General features: G+C 42.4%; 1 protein-coding gene and 1 long non-coding RNA gene across 15 annotated transcripts in view; one reads left to right on the top strand and one right to left on the bottom strand.

Annotated features, from left to right (window-relative positions):
• Positions 1-14,340, bottom strand: part of PER2 (period circadian regulator 2) — a 43,798-nt gene extending 29,458 nt beyond the window's left edge. Inside the window, exons 1-4 of one of the 9 annotated variants that reach the window (XM_085069697.1) lie at positions 13,911-14,004; positions 7,474-7,530; positions 6,565-6,628; positions 4,477-4,729 (exon numbers count right to left, since the gene is read on the bottom strand). The gene's annotated coding sequence lies outside the window, so the exon portion shown is untranslated. Of the gene's footprint in view, positions 1-4,476; positions 6,629-7,473; positions 7,531-13,910; positions 14,005-14,219 lie in introns of those variants that run through there. The other 8 variants (XM_085069703.1, XM_085069699.1, XM_085069701.1 and 5 more) reach the window with 8 other exon arrangements.
• Positions 14,341-14,426: 86 nt separating this feature from the next.
• The window catches only part of LOC146433405 (uncharacterized), a 78,534-nt gene continuing 72,936 nt past the window's right edge, over positions 14,427-20,024 (top strand). For 5 of the 6 annotated variants that reach the window (XR_014854103.1, XR_014854101.1, XR_014854100.1 and 2 more), the window contains exon 1: positions 14,427-14,822. This is a non-coding gene — a long non-coding RNA (uncharacterized LOC146433405). The remainder of the gene's footprint in view (positions 14,823-20,024) is intronic. The other variant, XR_014854104.1, reaches the window with a different exon arrangement.

Raw genomic sequence — 20,024 nt, 5'->3', positions numbered from 1 at the left:
TCACACTTTCCTTTGCCTTGCTCAGGCCACCTTTGGGTGAAGTTCTGTCGGCTCCAGCCACGCGCTGCCCACGAGCCTCAGTGCCCAGGGCTGCCCATGCCAGCGGCTGCAGGAGCACAGCCCATGCTCAGCCACACCAGGCTGGCTGGGAGAGGGACCAAAACCATCCAAGGGCTCAGGAGAGCCAAGGTGGGATGCAATGTGGCACAGGGAATACCTGCACAGACAGCACATGAGCCCTGTTACTGCCAAGGCAAGGAGCGTTCTATAAACGTGGAAATCCATTCGCACCCTGGAGATGCTCTTACCACTGTGCAAATCAGAGCATGTCTGCTTAAATAACTGAAGCCACTCTAAAAAGCCATTTCCCGTGTGTCATTTGTTCTACTATTTCTCAGAGGACACTGAGGTTTTAAAGCCCTATGGAAAATTCAATGAGTAAAGGTAATTAACCCCATCACGATTAAAATGAAGCTTTTGGAAAAAAGGCACTCACAACATCACCTTAAAGGAAGTCTGAGGTGTACAAATATTAGGCAAAATCTAGTATTTCTCATACTATATTCTGTGCCCAAGGTAGGAGTTTCTTCCTGTTTTCCTGACAATATGCTACTTCTATAGATACAAGAGAAAAAATACTGCCATAATCAAACCACCACTATCTGTTAGTAAATTATATGTTTTCTTTAGAGACAGGGGAAAAGAGCTCTCACAAAATAAATAAAAACAAAAAACCCCCACAACTCTGGGCTGCTATATTTAATCCTATAAAGAAAACTATGTAAATCACTATTGCTAGGTTTATAAGCATGAACTACCAGAAGACAGATGCTCAGCATAGCCCTAACTTCTCTAAAGACAATCAGCCCAATATCACAGTACTATGCAGCAATAGTACATTGTGCTATTTATAGGAAGAGCAATGATTGTGCCACAGCTTTCCTACTCTGATGTAAATTTTGTGTTTTAGTCTCCAAGCACAAGAAATATCTTCTCCTGGATTCTGAAGCCAGAGAGGATTACATATGCTGTAGTATTTCCAGCCACAAGAGTTGTTGGTAAGTATTTTTTTGACACAAGCTTTCCTTGGAAAATTATTTTCCCAAAGTCTTTTCTGCTATCTTTGGAAGTTTAAGAGGCAATGAAAATGTGCCATAGCTAGTGTGTAGAGTGTTACAGTCTGAAATTCTGAGTTGATACGCCACTGGTGAGTCATTTTTTCCACCTCCAAACACCCTCTAGTGTCTTTTCTCCTCCTTTCCCTGACACCCAAGCTAGCTTCTGCCAGGTAGTTGTAGGAAATATCAGCAGTGTTTCCTTAGGTGGGAGAGATTTGTTCCCAAAATAGATAGATAAATAAATAAATAAATAAATGCTATCCAATAACTTTTGAGGAATTTCTTGTGTCTCCTTGGACAAGAGTTGATCGATTCAATGACACTCAGGCTTTTGGCATTTTTGAAGACATTTTTATTTTAAGCAATGAGTACAAAGTAAGGGCATAACAACAGAGAAGAAATAGATACTGACCCTTAGGAGATACTAAGTGAATTTCCTCCCTCTGGATACCTGGCAGAAACTTGTATCTGGAAACGTTTCAGTCATGTTACTTCTGCTTCTAACTAACAACATGCCAGAGCTTCTAGAGCTTTGCCCACACCTAATAACTACATTATAGTGACTACAATTTGATCCCAAGGACAAACACACACAAAAAAAAGTATCTGAGTAATGGAGAAAACACAAGTTTGACATCTTTAACAGTATGTTTCAAAAAGAACTGACTCAGCTTGAGCTGGAATGGTTTTCTTAGGCAAGACTGGAAGATTAACGTCACTGAAAGTCAGTCTTGCACAAAATTTCTTCTGTTTCAAAATCTCAAAAGCCTCAGTGCCAGAGGCACATACCAGAGCAAGGAACAAGAAAAATATTATTATAAACCTGCAAGAGCTTCTTACAAGGGAAGAAAAAAGGAAGAGGAGCATTTCTAAACCAAGACCTTGCTACTTTGGGGGAATCTTGGCACTTTTAAAACTTATTATGCAATGTTAATATATACCCTAACTTTGGAGAGATTTTTTTAGAAGAGATTGGAGTAACTGAAAAAAGCTCAGCCTGGCAATAACCCTCCATCATGCTCTGCAATTTAGATAAGAAGTGATGCAGCTGGCTAGACTTCACTCTCCACAGAGAAAGACCTTAAGTGGAACATCTGCATGCAGACAGCAGCACTGTGCAAACACTTCAGGAGCACAGACGGTCAAACATCACAAAGAGATTAATTATCTTTGAAACTAATCTCAGGGAAAATGACATAATAAATTGCACATATTCATCCCACTCATATGCTTGAATAAATTCCCAATCACTAACCAAACAACACTGGAAGGCAAAAGCTTGCATGTTTTCCCAGTCTGAGGTTCTCTCCTGTTACCAGTTTGAGGAAGGTAATTACATCCCATATTAAGTTCAGTAAGCATTTGAACATGGAAACACAAAGAGCTCTTTTAGGTCTGACCTTGAAAGGAGCCAGGTTTTTCTTTATTTTCTGCTCCATCTTTCTAAACTTTTAAGAGATGTTGTCTATTTTGACTCCATACATAAAAACTTAATATTAAATTGGCACCAGTTAACCTTGATTTTAAGGCAACTGGCTCAAAAAAACCATTCTATTCACTCTGGCAAGGACGTGAGCTCTCTAAGATCCTGATGCAGTCTGTTGAAAGACACGATAATTCCACTGAGCACTAAGGACAAACGTAGGCATTGATATGCCAGGTTAGACATGCAGCAAATGTCTTCTGGTTATTCATTACCTACAGTTGCTCCTTTATCCTGCAGTAAGACAAAGGAAACAGCCTGACCTTTAACATCCCCAAAAAAACCCACACCAAAATATGTATTAAAGAAGTAACTGAGCTTCTGGTTTTGAAAAAACCCTTAAGAAAGATTGTAGAAGAGCAAGGAGGCACATTTCTTTTGAAGCCATAACTTTAAACATAAAAATCTTTTTTCAGCAGAGATATGGTTATATTCACAGAAGACTTTTGCAGATTTCTTGTCACACAAAAACTATCACATTTAACACTGGCAAATAAGGGATTAGAAACTAACAATCCAGAGTCAAAATTATCCAATTCAAGGACTGAGTAAGAGGCAAACATCTGAAGATTTGAGTCTAAATTTGCAACTACTGTGAATTTACCAATATTCCCAAAGAAGCAAGAGGCACACCACAGTTTATGACTACAGAAATGAATATTCAGGTACTCTTAACTGTACTAGCACCTATGGGAGACATACCTAATGGTCAGGATTAAATTTTACTGGAGATCTTGTCAACAAGAAGGGCTTCCATATTCTACATTTATAATTCGCAAAATTATAGAAGTTTTTTTATTTAGATGACAAATAACTAGCAAGGGTTTAGTAGTATCATGCCATTTTAGAGATAACTGAAAATTAACACCTAAAATGAATGCATGCTCCCTGTGCAATTAAGACAATAATTAAATGCTTGGTAGTTAAAAAACGTTAGGGAAAAGTGTTGGAAAACAAACAAAAAACCAAGAAGTGACTTGTTCAACTCTGCAACTTCACCAACACTGAGAGCTTCATGTTTTTCTGGCAAGAACAATTAACAGAATACCTTCACTGGGACATTTTCTAGGAAGTGGGTGGAAAGAAAAAGATGGCAATATTCTCAGAGTATAGGAAACAATAAGAAAGATGCTCAATAATTTCTTGCAAGATCTTTTTATTAAAAAAGGAAAAACTTTTTTACTAGATTACTTATCTCACTTCAAGTAAGCATGAAAAAATTTTGCTCTTTTCCTAAACAAGCAATGAGGTGTAATTCAATTTTCTACTTATGTCAATGAAATTATCAATAAAATCTAGTATACCACAAATGCTCCCATAAAGTCTGAATTTCACAGTATTCATTTCCCAACTTTTTGATAAGGATTTGCCCTTCAGTTCAAGAAAACCCTGAACACAAGACTCTTATTTAAATAAAAGTTAGTAATATCTTTATAAGGGTCATCCTCATCCACCACTGCTTACAGCTGCCACTTTACAAAGAGAGGAACTGATCAAGATACAGCTCTGCTCAGAGCCATCCAAGTGCCACCCTGAATTTATAGCAGCACCTATACAGGAAGAAGTCAGCATCAGATCAGGGCCCTGGCATCCACAGTAAGGATGTTTGCAACCAGATTGTTTCCTCACTGAAGAAATTCAAACCTGAATTTAAGAATAAGTATGGTTTTAGGCTAAAAACATTTTAGCTTCAAATAAGGTAACTCCCAGTTTACACCCAAAATGTTGTTCTGAATGAGTATATGTATGACTGAAACCCCAGGTTAAAAATAGCACAAACACAGAACAAAGTATTTTCTGTATAAGCTCTAGAGGGACAGGAGGGGAAGCATCTTTCTACTAGCATGAATCATAATAATTATGTGTGTTTCTTACCTGTTTTTTCTACGAAAAGGTGGTAAAAGTGTTTATCAAGCTCCCTCCCAGCTAGCATCAAAAGCATGAGGTGCCTAGGTCCAGAGTCTCCCACATGCATTTAATTCTTGTCTCATCCTCTTCTACTGGAAATCTTTGACCATTACAGAGTCCGGACACCTCTATAACTATAAAATATAAAAGAAATACCTGGGCCCCCCAACAGTGTCCTCTTCAAACAGATACCAGAGAGATGCTCACAGCTATGTCATGCCTATGCAGATAAATGTTGGTTAAACATGAAACTGTCATACAGAGGAATAAGACACAAATTTGCATGTTAAACACTTTTGCTCTAAAATAATGCTCTAAAATAAGGTCTTAAAGAGTTTTAAAGTATCTTCTACATTAGATAAAACAACCTTTAGGATTCACAATCAGAGTGGTATCATACTATGCCCAGTCTGCATGGGCTGACACAGCCACTGAGAAGAAAGGGCCTCTCCAGTAGGGCACAGAGCCAAATGCCTGATGTGGTCAGCAGGAGCTCCAAGTGCTTATCAAGTTTGGTTACAATACCATCTTATGACTCTACAATGCTGTAGGATTGGTAAGAGCATGAAAGACTTTACCAGGCAGATGCAAAATTTCAATTCACATAACAACTGAGATCAAAAGAGACTTCTGGAGGTACCTGTCCAACTCCCTGTTCAGGCAGAGTCACCTAGAGCAGGCTGCTCAGGACCATCAACAGATGACTTTTGGGTATCTCCAAAAATGGATATTTCATAGTTCCTCTGGGCAATCTGTTCCAGTCCTCACTCACTCTCACAATAAAAAACTGTTTCTTTATGGTCAGAAGTGTGTACTAACAAAGTCCATTAACACTATTATTCTTCCTAAGAAAAACAGTTTCTCATGAGAGACACTGGGAATTTTGGTGAAAAAACAAAAAATTGAAAGCTCTTCTACCAAGTCTAGGAAACTAGTGTGCCACTGCCATGTAGCACAATGAAATGGTGGACTACAAATCAGAAGTTCAGAAGGCCAAAATTTGTGCGGCAGACAATTACATCATTTTAAGCGCTTCATCTGAATATGCAGAAGAAATGTTTGGAACAGTGTTCAAATCCCAAGCTAACCACTCTGGAAGACAGCCCATGCTAACATGCCTTAATTTAACATGCTGCACGTCTACCAACTGTTAAAAGTACATTTGTGTTGGCCAGACTAAAGGAAGAATTTATTCACAACATTCCATCCTGCATAACATCATGAAGCCAATACAAGTTCTAAAACACTCATGATACAAATCTGTATGCATTGGTTCTTAAAGTGTTTGGTTTCTGTTTTTATCATAAATTGATAATACAGGATTTAAATTATAGTTTTTATCTCTGACCACAAGAAGCATTAGAAATTGCTGAATCCAGAACAACTTGCAGATTTCACAGTTTTTAGATTGGACATTGAAAATGTGAATGTCTTTCAGCACCAGCTAAATCCCTGTTTATAGACAGCTCTTGCAATTCCTTTACTCAACTCCCTTCAAAATTTTCAATTAAAGGTAAAAAAGGTTTTAAAAAGTCTCGGTTTGAAGGGATACCCACAGTAGCAGCATGTACCATTTTAATTGTGTATCATATTGGTTTCATGTACTTAACACATTTAGGAAGACACTAAAACATTAAGAAAGAATAGTCCTTGTAAAGTGCTAAAAATTCTCATGATAAGCCTTTCTACAATTTAAGAGAAAGTGAGACAAATCTACACCAAAAGGATTTTTATCTGAAACAAAATGCCTGGTTTGAATGACTTATATTTAAACAGTCTGAACAGAATTAGAGGCAGCAAATTCTATTTTTTTTCTATTATTTACCAGAGGAAATGTACAGGTGATTGAGTATGCCAAGTTCCAAAAAACTAAAGGAGCTCATCTACAGATGGCATCTCCAATAAGGTCTTTTCCACAGAAGGAAGTCTAATTTGTTCAGTTTACAAAGAAAACAGAACTTGTGACATATCCTTCCATACTGATAAATATCTATTCTAAGCACAGAAAACATCAAATATTATACAGGAGTGAACAACCTGCTGTAGGGAACACACCTGTGATACAGGATGCAAACCAAGTCGAACCAAGTTCACTTTCTGTAGAGAACTGAAGTCACACCTGCAGCATTGAAAAGAGCATGTCAGCTTTTAAAACCTATTCAGATCACATTTTCCAGCCATAGAAAGACAGGTTTGTTTGGGTTTTTTATCAATCATTCAAACATTGTAATGTTAGTCCTCAAAATCTCAGTTACAATTCCATCTCTATCTCAATATTAGAGTACTATCAGCTAGCTTTCCTGCCTTGGGCCAATACTGTCCCATCATCAGATCACATTTAATGAAAGCACATGATGAATTTTCTCTGCATCTACATTCCCCCACCATTCTCCTTTAATTATGTTTGCATTTTTTGCTCCAATCAACTTTTCTTCATTTTCAAAGCAGAGCACAGCTGACCATAAAATACTGTTGGAAGCTATGACCTGCTTTTTAAAATTCAAGTTTAGGAGCAAAACATTTTCCCTTTTCTTCCTGAGCTATTAACCTGATTATCTAAGTAACAGAAGGCACTTGGTTTTCTGGACCCAAAAAGTTTCCTCACAATTGAAAGTTCTTAAACACCTGCAAGAGCAATCAAAAAAATGGAAACTATTAATAAACATCTGCAGAGCAAACAATGCAGATGCAGCACTTGATACTGACACTACACTAAAGTCCAGTTTCATAAAGATTTAGAGAAACCACAGCATTTACATGTACTTCATGATTTGTGCAACAGGTCTTTAAAAATGTAATGCCCTGAAGATCTTTATTTTTGGGCATTATGACATTACATCTCAAAGGAAGTACACAAAAGAACAACAAAAGCACAGAAACACCTCCCACCCTCCCAAGTTCAGACTCATTAAGAAAGAACTGATTCTACAAAACACTTTCTTGGGTACAGCATAAAACACTCACCTTAATGAATGTGCTAATCATGATCATCCCAAATAGGAAAGTGTCATCAATATACTCCTATAAAAAAAAAAATCAAGTTTTATAAGCAAGAAAAAAATTATCATAAAAGCTAAACCAAGTCCATTTAACAATGCAATACAAGTCCAACCATGCAAAATACGTCTTCCACAGATGAAGAACCATTATAAAGACTACAAATACAAGATGACAGGAAATGCAAGAAATTTTACTGATAAAAATATTTATTATTGTAAGCTAACTTCTAAATTGGTTCCTTGAGCAATGCACTCCAGAATAACTATCTACTGAATTCTGCTCCTATTGTGAACATAACAAACACCCCTAAATTCTCATTTCTTCCAGACCAGAAATAAAGCTTATTTTACCCTTTCAGCTATTTATTCCTTGTGCTGTTGAACCCACCACCTGTGCTTAAGACTCCATAGTGGAGCTGAACTGATCATCCCCAAGAGCTACAGAAACTGTCTCTCAAATTTATTCCTTCACCTTGAATAAGAGACTTGGCCCAGAGCCAAGTTTAACTGCCAACAGGTTGGGTATTTGCCATCAAAAAAAAAAGTAGCCTGTGCTGAGACATCCTGTAAAGACACTAAACATCTCCTTCACATGCCCCATGCTAATTTCTAGACATCATTCCTTCCAGTTGTACAAAAAGTGCCTTCTAAAAGGTAAGTAAAATTACTAGTATGCAGTGTGAATTCAAAAAACCACTATTTTCTTTGCAACTAGAAAATGCTATTCTCTTTTTGAGTGGAACTGGAGAGAGTTAAGCACAACATCAATAGTCAGAACTCTTATATTTGCATGTCAACTCTTGCCCTTTTTGAAAAAACTGACAAAAATTATACATTTGAGGTTGTCAAGTGTGTCACAGAAAGGAGGGAAAAATTATCACCTCCCACCACGCAGACATATATGTCACCTTTCTTATAGATGAAACAAGATCTAAAAGTATCTCAATACCATATAACAACTTTAGTACTTGTTGACATTCCCATTAAATAGTATATTTGCATATCTACTGCTCCTGTCCCTTAAGAAAAATGACAGAATTTCACCATGGGATATTACATTTACACTAGTTCCAGGCTAATGCTGCTCTTTAGACATTGCTGTAGTTCACACCCTGTTGAAAATTTCAGTCAGAATGGAAGTCTCCTTCTGGAAGACGCCGTGCCAAATAAATTCTTGTCCCCATCGCATCAATAATACACTCCAAAAAGCACAGCAACCTCACAAACATGATGTACTTGTCCTAGGAGATGGATGTATTAGTACTGAAGTAAGAGCTCAAGTCACAGAAGAACCCGTAGCAGAGATGTAATTGAAATCAAGTAAGTGCTTTATATACTGAAGGTCTTTGTACACCCAAAGAAACTAAGCAGAAACATGAAAGTACATGTAACAAGGTCAAGCACAAAAACTGTACTAAGATACAAAAGCTGCAAAGAATAAGGAGGATGGAAGCGAAACCACGAAAAAAGAAAAGTACTGGACATCCTCACCACTTCATCTTGTCTCCCTAAGCTTCAATTACAATAAATTACAGGTGTTATTTAACAGTGAAATGCCTCTGTTTCAGGACAGGATGACAGAAAGGCAATGTAGCTTTGGTTCTACTTTTAAAAAGCCAGTTCTACATTAAAAAAGCCATCTAAACGAGGAAATCTCTACCCATCTCTAACTATTCTATCTATAAGAAAAATCAAGCTTTAAGAATTGCTCAAAAACAGGTGGAAGCAAAACTAAAGTCTTTCCCAGACATTTTGGCATACAGATGAGGTTTCTTTCCCAGCATCACATCCTGTCAGGATCAACACTGGTACTGCTTGTACTGAACTTCTGCAGCCTGCTCACACCATCTGCAGAATCTCCTCATCCTCTTGCCCCAAGAAACTGTGTATTTCATCATGTAAACAGCATGTTGAGTCGCTACCCCTTCAGCATCCTCAATAAAATTTTCCTTCCTACGGGAGAAAATGAAGGAAAAAGGAAAACCATATTCCATGGTTATATACATTGAGGAAGGTAAATTTAACCTCACTTCTGTTTGTGTTCTACGAGCAAAGTTGTCTAAATCAGACTACCAAAAAACATCAGCGAAATCAGAAGGCTCCTCTAGGACTACCACACACTACTTCAGCAGCAGTTCACCAGTAGCTGAAAACATTTGCACAAAAACTTCTTGACCTTACAATAGCTTTCACACAGACAAATTCCCATAAGCTCTCCTAACTATGTGGTGAAAACATGCACTTCAGAACCACTGCCTGTGCAACTGGCATGAAACTCTGTATACTGCTGCTGGAGTTCCTTAGCAACTCTTCAATCCAGTGCACGCATTCAGACAAAGACCCTATCTACACTTGAAGGACAGCCCTAGAAATACAAACCAGAGGAACAAAGAAGCCTGGTGTGCCCACGTCCCAGCACTGCTGGCAGGCAGAGTACAAGCAGGCTGCACAAGCGTGCCTGGTGATGTACTAAGCCACTTAGCAGCGCATCAGATCACGGCATGAACGCCCAGGCATGTGGAGTCCCATGTGTTCAGGTGCCTGCCTACTACATATGGCTGCTGGCTCCCTGGCAGCATGAACAGAACGTGCTCCAGGAGTCACTGCAAAGCTCTCCATAGGCTTTGCACACATACTCAAATCATCTGGCCCTTCTTCATTCTGGTCTCCTCTGCCACACTTTTTCACAAAAGCAGCCTGGGGCCACAAGAAATCCCAGCAACAGATAGCAAAACCATCACCCTCTGAAGTGTGGTTTTGACTGCCACCTTCTCTTTTCTCATAAACATATTTCACAGAAAGAAGAATGTTGCCTATAGCTAAAAAGAAACACCCTCATACCCTCACAAACAAAGCCCTAAGTGTCAGAAGGCAGAGCTGTTCTTTATTAACCAACAATTGTGAGCAAAGTGCTTGCCTTACAACCACCAATGTTAATAGCCTGACCTCCACTACAGCAGTGGTTAAATTTAAGGCAGCAGTTAAAGCAGGAAAGGGGGCAGCCACTTTTTACACAGGACACAAAACAGCAGCAGCAGACAAACAGTTTTTACACAGGACACAAAACAGCAGCAACACTATTTTCAAGACCAGTATTTTCTGTGTCCAACCTCATCCATAACCAAAAGAACAAGTCAAAGCCCTGTTGAGTAATACAACAATATCACAAAGAATAATACAGGTGTTAATTGACTCCTTTGCTGTTCTGTGCTTGGCAAGCAAAGTTAACATAATATTTAAGCAGTTTAAAACTTGCACTAGAGAGATATAACTGAATGTGGAAAGTATGAGACAGTAAAACAATCCAGGTAAAAATCTCTATAATCCACCATCCTCATGGAGGAATTCTAGGCCATGCAATCAAAACTGGAGACAAAAATTCCTTTTTGGAAACACCTGAGTATCTAGCAATTATGATGTGGTAATGTGATGAGCATAATACATTGTCTACAGGACATTCATGCCAAGTATTACACAAGGCCTTGCTAAGAACATGACGTTCCTTTCAACACAGGCCAACCATAGCAACCCTATAGAAAACACTACCGTTGATATAGACTAGTGATAATTTACTTCTTCTACTGGCTGCTGGTAATCTTCTTGCTTTTAAACCACAACAAATATACCTCATCCTGTGGTAATTTATGCATTTGATTATACTTTGAGGGGTTAAAAAAAGATTTTCTGCAGTAAAGCATAGTCTAATACTATAAAGATGTTAGAGAAGTAAGGGTGTGGCAAGAACCCAGGAAAAAGAAAACTGTTTATCAGTCTGTATCTAAGCCAAACACTTCCTGGTCATAATAAAAGTCTGAGGTAGAAGAAACATCCAGAACTCTACTGCCAATCAACTTTCCCCACTTCACTCTATTCTCATACTTTGAGACTAAACTCCTTCAACATCTCAGTTTACTAAAAAAGATTATTACTGTAAGAATGTATTGTTCAGGGAGAGGCCCAAGTAAGTTTATCAAGAAAACTGTGTTGTTACATACTTTAATCTTATTACTGGAGGAAGAAAAAGTGGAGAAGGTATTATGCCAAGAATATGATGTCTCTTTAAGGCCTCTCTGTGGGAATCCAAAAGGAATAAGAACAAACTATAAAAATGAAGATTATCTGGATTTTCACAGACAGAATTCCTTTGCTAAAACAAATATAGGAAGCCTATAACAAGTCCCACCAATGGGCAAATAAACAAAAATTCCAGCAAAATGACGCTGTCTTTTAAGTATAAATGAAACCAAAAACTTGCAACATCTGAAGAAGTGCACAAAAGCCAAACCCCTGCTTTCCACACATTTGCCTTCTACATCTAGCAAAACCACTTCTTCACAGGACAGGCCATGCTCTTTCATTGCACAGTGTTTGACATTCATGACACTCAACTAAATTTCCTTCTACCTTGAAATGAACATTTGAAGTGGCCAAAAACTCACCGAAATCTGAAGGATATTACTTTTCTTCTTCTACTCTAGGCCAATGACTACCATCTCTTTTCTTCTATGTGTTACTAGTGAGGTAAGCAACCTCCAGAACCAGGACTCCACACCTCAGGACAGTGTCCTCATCACGAGGCTAATACCTAGCCTTGCATGAAGTGAGAACATAGTCCAGTTCTCCAATGAAACTTCCTCACTTTGCAGAAATAATGCAAGTTTCAGAGACAAAAGCAAAACAGAAAGATCACAAAAGCACTCAAACACGTGCAAGCATAAGTAAGAAGGAACTTGGTACAGTGCAACAACGTGGGCACTCTCCCTAACAACAATCCAACTGTGGCTGAAACAATATTGGCAACTTGAAAGGGTTTCTCACTATACTAATCAGATTATCACTCTACTTTTGATTTGACAGATATTCCTACCACTAGAATCATTACAGAATTTCCACTTTTTTCCCTTTACTTGTGATAGCTATTCAATCTCAGATGTCCAAGACAGTAAATCTTGGAGTCTTACATTTGGAAAAGAAGGATGTGAGTTTACAAGAAAGATGGAGAAGGACTTCTTATTAGGGCCTGTAGTGACAGGATGAGAGGCAATGGTTTGAAACTGCAAGAGGGTAGATTTAGATTGGACGTAGGGATCAAATATTTGGACTTAATGATCTTAGAGGTCTTTTCCATACTTAATGATTCTATTTCTTCAAAATCCTTCAATGCACTATGTCAGCCAAGTTATGCTTTCACTGGAATACACCTGCAAAGCATTGTAGTTTCCAAGTACATGAGACCTCATACCGACCTCTTGAGGGAGCTTTTAAAGCTCCTATGGTACACAAAGAAATGCTGTACCTTATCCTACCCTATGATGAAAAGTCAAATGTAAAGCGTCAGCACGACTGTTACCACGCTGCTCATCTATTTGCATGAAATTGTACTTACATAAAGTGTTTTGTAATCATGCATGTAATAGTATGCACCTAATGTGAACAGCAGCACAACCACACCGTCTCAAGGCACAGACTGTCCTTACAACTACAGGCAACACAAAAAACAAACGGACAGCACCTGTTGCCTGCTCTACCTGTAGCTCACGCATCTCAGTAGCGCTGAGATTCTGTTACTCGCTGCCACACGAATCCTCACGCGAAGCATCCCGCCGGGGGTGGGATCCGGCGCTGTCCCCCGGCGGGGCGGGCGCGGAGCGGGGCCCGCCGTGCCGCTCACCGCCCCAGGACACGCGCGCTTCCCGCCGGCGCCCCCGGCTCCCTGTCCGCCCGCTCCGCACCCCGGCGCTGCCCACTCGCACGGCCGCAGCCCGCGGCCAGCAGGGACGCCAGAGCGGAGCGCCGCCGGGGGAGCGGGTCCGGCCCCGCCGCCACCGGTGTCAGCCGCCCGCCGCCTCCTCCTCCGCCCCGGGCCGGGGCAGCACCGCCCCCTCTGCGCCCCAGCCCGGTCCCGCACGGCCGCCCCTCGGAGAGCCCAGCTCCCGTCCCAGCCCCCGCGGGGTGTGGGTGTGCCTGTGCCCCCCGCTCCCGGACGCCCTCCCGGTCCGAGGCGGGCGGGGGCCGTGCCACATTCAGCCCCGCACCCCGCCCCGGGGAGCGACTCCCAGCCGGCGGCCGCTTCCCTCGCTGCGGTTTCACGGGGAGCGGGGGGGGGGCGTGTCACAGCCGCCCCTTCCCCGGTTCAGAGGGACCCCCACGCGCCCCCTCCCCGGCGGGCCAGGCGCGGCAGCGGAACGAACCCCGCGGCACAGGAGCGACCCGCGCGCCCATCGTCCCGGCAACCGGAGAGCCCCGGCGCGGGGGTTATGTAACCTCGGCCCGGCGGGCGGGGGAGGCGGGAGAGCCCCTGTGCCCCCCGCGGCCGCCGCTCGCAGCCCCCTGCCGCCGCTCCCCACAGGCCCCCCAGCCCCTTCTCGCCGCGGGAAGCGCGCCCGGCGGGCCCCGACTCACCGCGCACAACGCGTCCCGCCAGCCCGGCGCGTCCCGGCTCGGGCTTCATACGGGCAGAAACGTGACCGGCCGCCGCGCGCCCGCCCCGCCCGCGCCCCCATTGGCCGCGCCCGCGTGACGCCAGCGGGGCGCGCGGGCGGGGGCGGGGCGCGCGCCGCTCCCATTGGCCGCCCGGGCCGCCGCTCACTTTACATAAGCCTCACGTGTGGCACCATGTTTCCACCGACCGCCGCGGCCGCCTCCCGAGCCTGCCCCGCCGCCGGCTCGCCCCTCCCCTCCCCCGCGCCGCCGCCACCGGGGCGCGCTCACCGCCGGCTGCCGCGCTGCCTCTCGCCGAAACCGCGGCCGCTCCGTTCTTCTCCGCCCGCGTTCCCCGCCCGCCGCCACCACGGCTACGGGACCGGAGGGCCGAAGAGGATGGATGGGGGGGCGCGTCACGTGACGCCCTCGGGAAGAGCGGCTCCGCCCCCGCCCGCTCGGAGCCGCGCGTGACGTGTCGCGCGCGCGCGGAGAGGGACCGTTGGCGGCCTGGGCGCGCGCCGGGCCTCACCCGCTGCCCTCAGCGCGGCCCGCGAGGCGGCGGGAGGACGGGCGGGCTGAGGGACTGCTCCGCGCTGGCGGACAGAGCCGGGCCCGCCGAGGCGGCACCGCGGGGGTCACCCTGCCGGCGCTCGGTTCGCTTACATAAGGCAGTAGCGCCCGTATCCCGTTTCCTGGTGCTGCCGCCCGCGCTGGGTGCACGCCCTGAAGTTTCGAAACTGACCCCGCGTATTGTTCAGGAGGCGCCGGGTCACAAAGCAAAGGGCAGCGCAGGAGAACGTAGGGCTGCAGCTTTCTCCGGTACCGGCCGGCCAGCATCAGCATGAATAACTACAACAATGATTAAACTAAAGAGTTACCGAGCTGTTAAAGGTATGTACTGTTCTCTTGTAGAACAGTAGTTCCCCATACAGTAACACGTTAATATATGATTGCTTTCCATTCCAACTGTTTAAAAAAGTTTTTCGTATTTATTAAAAAAATATTTCCCCCTTCTGTGCAAGAAAAACATTTAGAGATGATTGACGTTTCCCATTTTACAGTAACAAAGAATTAAATAAATCCTTGTAGATCGGTCACCCAGGTTTTCACTCAGGCCCTTGCACCATCCATCCCACACTGGTGAAAGAGCCTGTGAGATAACCCAGTGCTAAACACTTCAGCTCTGGTCCAGGCTCTACATCTTCCAAGGCTGAGCAGAGCAATCAGTAGCTGAGAAATTAATGTTAATTTGTCCATATTCTGAGCTTCCTCTATCATCATTGTGGTACGTGTCTTTGCAAGGAAGGAAGGGAGGACGTGCCAAAGCGCTCTGGTGCCAATACCACGGTCTGGCCTGACAACATTTTACACTCACTCATACATGCAGTTACTCCATAGGATGTAACACACGACAGAGCCATCAGGGCTTCCACTGTTTATCTGCAAAATGAGGTTAATGCCGCTTCCCTCCCTGACTGTGGTGTTAAGGATAAGTCCATTAGGTACACAGATATTTAAGCTGTTACTGTTACAGAAACAGCCTGTGAGTAAAGGACTGTGGAGTATTTAACTGCTGGAGAGGAGAGGGGGTGGGCAGCGGAAGCATTAGGACCAGATTCTGCAACTGGATTTGTTGCAATGTACAAGTCAGCTTACCAGGATACCATTCTTAGTTTGCGTTCCTCTGAGGAGTCTAATTTTAAGACTAATCCTAATTAGGTAGTCTCTGTGTAGTTTGGTCAACATGTTGTTAAGCCTTCACATCCAAAATGTCATCATCATCATCTTTTTGTAAGTTCTCTGCTTTAGGGTTGGAGGGATGCAGAATAATATTCTTGATTTCCATGGGATGTCTTTTTTCGTGTTATGTGCCAAAAATATCCCTGCCTGACTGTGTGCTAAGGACTGTGGTCTCTTACCACAGACTCGAATGAAGGTACTTCAGCCAAATCAAAACTTTGAGGTCCCCATTCCCCCTCCACCCCATCAAAGTGCAAACATTAGGAGGATGGCAAGCTATGGCACTGTGTTAGAGCTAAGTGAGTTTCCAGGACACTCACACCCCACTGCAGCAGAGCATGCCAGTCCTGGCAGGAGAGCAGTAACCAACACCAGAAATAGCCAGTACCCTTTTCTGCCCTAGTGAGTACCAGAGGCATTACTTGAGTTCTGCTTATTTTAAAGGGATACTAATCAGTTATTTCCCTGAAGCTTATGGGAATAATTTTAAGTTCTATTCATACCACCTTTTAGTAGTTACAGCTTTATATTTAATGTACCAAAACCCAGGGTAAGCAGTTTTACCCAAAATGTGATTATGCATTCTGAACAAATTCAGTCTAAATTCTGCGACTTCCAGAAAATTGGCACAAGAGACATCATGTGTGTAGATACAAGTTATTCCAGACATCACCAATCTAAAATAACAAGAACACAGGCACATGGCTTCTAAAGGAGTGAATATTGCTATTGGCTCAATGGCTCATCTACTAAGAAACAAAGCAAAATAAAATGGTTGCAAAATTTTGCGTGTTCTACAGGTTTGTTTTTAAGGTCACTGTCTGGTAAGTAACTATAACATAAGGGTTTTTATAGCAGCAGGTGTATGCACACACAAACAGTTCTAAAGAACACAAAGATTGTAAGAAAAGCATTAAAATGGTTGTGGGTTTGTCCCCAGCTTTGTTTATTTTGTGTGCATGTGTGCGTATAACTCTCGGAGCACGGCGAGAACACATTCATATACGAGTCAAGCCCTTTCTGTGTGTGCCTCAACGTGAGACACACCAGGTCCCACACGGGCACTCCTCCAAGGCGGCTCTGCCCTAGCGAGGTGGGGCACAGCTTTAAGCGCTGCCCGGCTCCCTCGTGCGGTCTCGCCAGGAAAATGCTGCTCTTCGTGGGTTTTTTTTATGGAATCCTGCTGCTTCTCAGGCTTATTTTAGGAGATCTTAACCCACACATACAAATGCTGAACCTTTTCCCAGCAAATTTTATAAAGCAGAATTTCTGCTTCACCAAAGCATTTCAGTCAGTTCTGATAAGCAGCAACATATTGACAGTATCTACATTTTTGAGGGGAAAAAAGCCCAACTTTTTCAGTATGGAAAAAATAGTAATTTGAGACCATCTGAAAAACTACCTGAGGATTGCCTGCTTGGATTTGCTAAAGAAATAAGGCTCCTCTTTTTGAATAACTGTGCTTCCCCATCCACTTGTAGAAGTTACCTGTTCCAAGTTATACCACAGCACTGACAGAACTGTATATTATTAAAAAAAACCCCAGTACTTTACAGCTGGAGCCCACATCTAATTCTTCATTTCCTATGTCTAATTACTCACCATTTACAGTGACGCTGACAGTCATTGATTCTTGCAAAGATCCGGAAAGGCTTTTTTTGCTAATGAGCAAACGGCGTCACTGTACTCTCTGTACAGACAAAGAATGAGGGAAGGAAAAAACCCACTTTCCTCATTACCAGTAAATATATGGACAGGTTTTTCTAAAAGCATTATAGAGTGTAGGAACAAACTATAAGAAACAGAAATATCATACAGTTTTGAAAACTCTTCGATTAAAATGTAAAGGAATGTAAGCAACGATAAAGAACTTCAACTCAAGTGGCAAATTCCTGAAATGTGCTGCAGTTCAAAAGTCCTTTGCAGAAGTGTCTGCTTGTCCCCAGACAGAAAACCTTTGCTAACAACTTCTGGGGAATGTAGTTTTTCATTCTGTCCCTATTCTTATTGTTTCTAACTATTAAATTTCATTTCTGTTGGCCAGTGCAGTGTACTTTTATGTTCCAAATATCTTGAAAAGTGACACATGAAGGAGCCCTGAATTTTTCTTTTAGAAGGACACAAATGGAAGGGGTGTATCTGACCACTGTACCTACATGTGCTTGTCCCCAAGCCCATTAGTGTGATTTTAGAAGCAAACAGCTCAGAGCACTCCAGGTCTGAGGTCCTGCTGTTTAGTGTGTATTAGCAACTCATATTCTGCAGTCAGACTCGGATAAAGCTGAATGAAGAGAGCTTGAAATTGAGTTCACAGTGCTGAAAAGGGTTTTAAAGTTTCCTGCATGACTCGGAGAGTGATAGTTTGTGATTTCATAGTCTACCTAAGGTCATCAAAACCCCTACACATCCACCAAAAGGAACATTCCTACCACCTCCACTGAGTTAAAAATCAGAGATTATGTAACTGTACTGTTAGTCAGGTTAGGAAACCGACTTGAGTGAAAATATCCCATGAAAGAAGTTTTTGGTTGGATTACATCACAGCTGTGGGGAGCACAAAAGCCAAACCAAAACAGGATCAAAGAACGTATTTTGAGTTGGAGAGAGGATCCAAGACCAAGAGGAACACCAAATTACAGAGTTAGGCACTTAAAATGAAATTTGCATGTCATTAAATTAGTATAAGAGAGCTAATAAGAGGTGCCAAGCAGAAAAGTGCATCCTCATTCGTGCCTGCTCTGTTGGATTTATACATCCTCTTCTGCCCTGAAAGAAAGTGATTACATCAGGTTGGGGTTCACCATTCAAAATCATCCAGACATTTATACCAGAGATAGCTTTCACAGGGTTTCTGAGTTGATCTAACATTTCAGTTTCATTAAGGAGTTGGCACCACTGTCACCAAGTACTCATGGCTATGTGGTCTGCTACTTTCCTACTCTGCTGCTTGCTTGGCCCCTCAGCAAATCAGTTCAATGTGTTAATTTCTCAGAAAGCTCCCTGAGTTAGTTTCCTGCCTGAAAGCTTCTCAATCTGATTCCTCGATGACCAAGTACATTCCCAAGTGCAGGTATGGCATGGACAGCACATGGGAAAACTCTTTTAAAGGCAATGAGACAGCAGAGAAACATTTCCACAGCTTTTGGTACCTGAGGTGCACTTCTTTCTGGATTAAAAGTGGCCACATTTAGCAGGTGTTCTTGAAACATCCAAATTCCTCAACAGACACCTGAGCATCCAGGACTATGATATGGTGCTGGGTTTGTAACAGTATATTCCAGCCCTTGCTTCCCCACCGGTTCCTAATGCACACTCTTTGTTTTGGTTGAAACTCTGCATTTGCTGACCCGTCAGTTTACTGAGCTCCATCACATTTATGATCTGCTTTTGGACTCACTGTTGTAGAGTGAAGAGTTACCAATCTCTTACAAAAACAGAGAGACATACCTTTCTTTAAAAACGGCATAAGGATAGAGAGAGAACATCTGGCTAATGACTTGCCCACCAATGAGCATTTATGCAATTTTTATTAAATAATCATTACATAAAATGTTGGATTAGGTCTTGGCATGGGATTGGAGCTGGACTCATTCACAGGTAAACTGCCAATCACTGTGCAAGGGAGTCATGGTTGCTGCTCTGAGCTACTAGGAGTTTAGAGGAACCCTTCTTCCTTACTTTGTTTCCATTTTTAAGAAATATGGTAGCATGAACAGATTATAACAGAAACATTTGTACGAAATCGGATGCTAAGTGGCAAACTAGCTAGAATCTGTTCCAGCACACCTACTGCCCTCCCTATCACAGTCACAGGCCTAACTTCAGCCAGACACTCAGCCATTCCTTCCATTAAGAGTACTAATTACAGACCAGTGATTTGTAGTTGTTGAGGAAGGAAGAGCCAAATTTTAAATGGGAAAGAGTGTCTTTCTGTATTATTCTGGAGAGTGTCTCTTAATTAAAAACACTTCATTTTCAGACTGAGTTTCCCATTACTACTCTGTGTCAATTAATTTTCCGGCGTTGGTTCACACTTGAGCTGTTTTGAACTGATCATTGCTGCTACTGAAGTCAGCGGAAGCTTGGGTTTGTTTTCAGGAGAGGGTGTTCAGTGACTGGCTGGGTTTGCTTCAGGAAGAGAAGCCTGACATACCTTGCCTCACTGCTGAAAACAAAGTAGGGATTTTAATAAGCCTTTCAGGCACTGCAGAAGTCCTTTGTACTAAGTCAACTCAAGAGACTTCAGTAAACAAAGTTTTACAGATTGTGTCAATAAATAGAAGTTTCTGATAAACAACCAGAAATTCTTTTGGTTTAATTCTAATAAATTAAAAGGAAAAGAGAAAGGACAGC

Source organism: Lichenostomus cassidix, chromosome 9 (genome assembly GCF_008360975.1).
Source record: "Lichenostomus cassidix isolate B80296 chromosome 9, HeHo_3.0, whole genome shotgun sequence".
In the NCBI taxonomy this organism is placed as follows: Eukaryota; Metazoa; Chordata; class Aves; order Passeriformes; family Meliphagidae; genus Lichenostomus; species Lichenostomus cassidix.
This window is presented reverse-complemented; position numbering and strand designations above follow the sequence as displayed.